Below are 1,909 nucleotides of genomic sequence, written 5' to 3' on the forward strand. Positions count from 1 at the left end.
AGAACTAAAATGACTCAGGGGCTGGCTGCCCCTCTCTAGCTCAAGTCCTGTGAGACACAGAGTATGAGTAATCCCAAGGATCCCGAGACAACAGTAGCTGTTTGAGGATTATAGGTACATCTATTTGGTATCTAGTGATGAAACCAACTTTTATACCCTAGCCAAGAAATGTGAGGCCATGGTGTTATTAGCTGCTCCTCTTCTCACAGATTTGTGCATGAGGGGGAGAAGCAGGTTGACACATGCAGGTGTCTCACATAAGGACCTAACAGCAAAAATGACAGAGAGAGCAAAGGAAGAATTTTTCCAGTTGATAAAACAGGGTGTCATTCACATAGGTTCAGACAGTGGCTGAAAGCACAATTAGTTTCATAAAACCAAGGTAAAAACTTGTCTGAACCCAAAATTTTAATGAAATCCATTAAATGTAAGCTCACAGGTATAGTGTGAGAATTAGTCTAAATTTCATGTTGTACAAGTATTTTTCAGATTAAGCACAAGATATCAGGTTTGAACGGATTGCATAGTCTCAGCTCTTAAAAGGTTTATTCAAGACTCCCAGGGGATTCAGCAGGGGCTAAACAAAAAAATAACCCTCTGGTTATTAGGATCCTGGACCCAGATGCCAAGATTTATGCATTGAAATAACTGCAATTTCCTCAGTAACCATGTGGTGTGGGAGAGATCTTTCAGGATATGCTGCCTGGGGACAAGAATTATTAATACTACAGTAAGCAATGGTGCAATATTCTGCAGCACATCACAAATAAAATAACTCCCAGACTTTGAAATGAAGTGGATTTCACTGTAAACTGGAAGAAATTAGTTACATTTACCTACCTAATCAGTGACAGATGAGTTGAAGGTGGAAGAAAAGAGGAGACAACTGTATAAATGGCAAGGCTTCCTCAGTTGCAACTTGCTGAAAACTGAACCTGTACACAAACTTCTTTGCAGCTGACTAGGATAAATAAATAGGTATCTCATTTTTTCCAGTGCAGTTTATCTGCTGAGATGTAGAAGGGTGTATATTTCTTGGATTCAGAAGGCACTGAGAAGAGTGGGAAGAGGAAAACCTTGGGAAGTTAAGAATTAGGTGCCCCTAATTTCTAGAAGCACTTCTAGAAATTCTGAGATTAATAAACAATCCATGATCATGGCCTTTGCAGGACTGTAGGGTGATAGGTGATTTAAGTACTGAGTAGCCTCAGAAGAGTTAATTCCAGAAAAAAAAAGAGACAAGTGAAGGAAAGCTAGAAGCAGAAAGTGATTGCAAACTGTTTGATTAACACCCCTTTGTAAAGTCATTTCTGTGTAGAGATGGTAGCTGACCTTAAGCCACTGGGAGCCACTGGCTGAGTGAGAAGGAGGCTCATCCGGTCAGCACTGGCTGTTCAGTAGTTGGGTTCCTGCAGCCCATCCCCTTTCCCCCAGGATGATGAGCTCATAGCAGATAGTCTTCCACTTGGCCGTGTGCCACAGACTGAAGTGGATTTGGAATGTGATCTGTATTACCAACAAGCTTGTGCTATACTGAGGCAGTTCTTGGTATATTGCTTTTGCTGTAATGTTTCTCAAATAATTATGATTTAATTGTGATACAGTCATTCAGGCTAACCTGTGGCTACATTATCTCATGCTTTTTTGTGGGCAGATTTTACTCAGCCTGTTTGGCAACTGTCTCAGGAACAGGCCATGTTAAAATTCTTCTTCCATTTGTCCGTGCACATTATTTTCCTGTCTGATAGTGTAACGTTACACATGGTTCTCAAAAGGTCATGCCAGCCTTTTTGCCCTGTACTTTCTGTAATTCTACCTGCTTCCATCTCAAGCAGCACTGAGGCATACATACCCCCCATTGCACCTAACCACATACTTCAGTGTGCCTGAAAAATGAAAACATTTCCTT

The sequence above is a fragment of the Corvus brachyrhynchos genome, unplaced genomic scaffold, assembly GCF_000691975.1.
Source record: "Corvus brachyrhynchos isolate BGI_N302 unplaced genomic scaffold, ASM69197v1 scaffold433, whole genome shotgun sequence".
NCBI classification, from domain to species: domain Eukaryota; kingdom Metazoa; phylum Chordata; class Aves; order Passeriformes; family Corvidae; genus Corvus; species Corvus brachyrhynchos.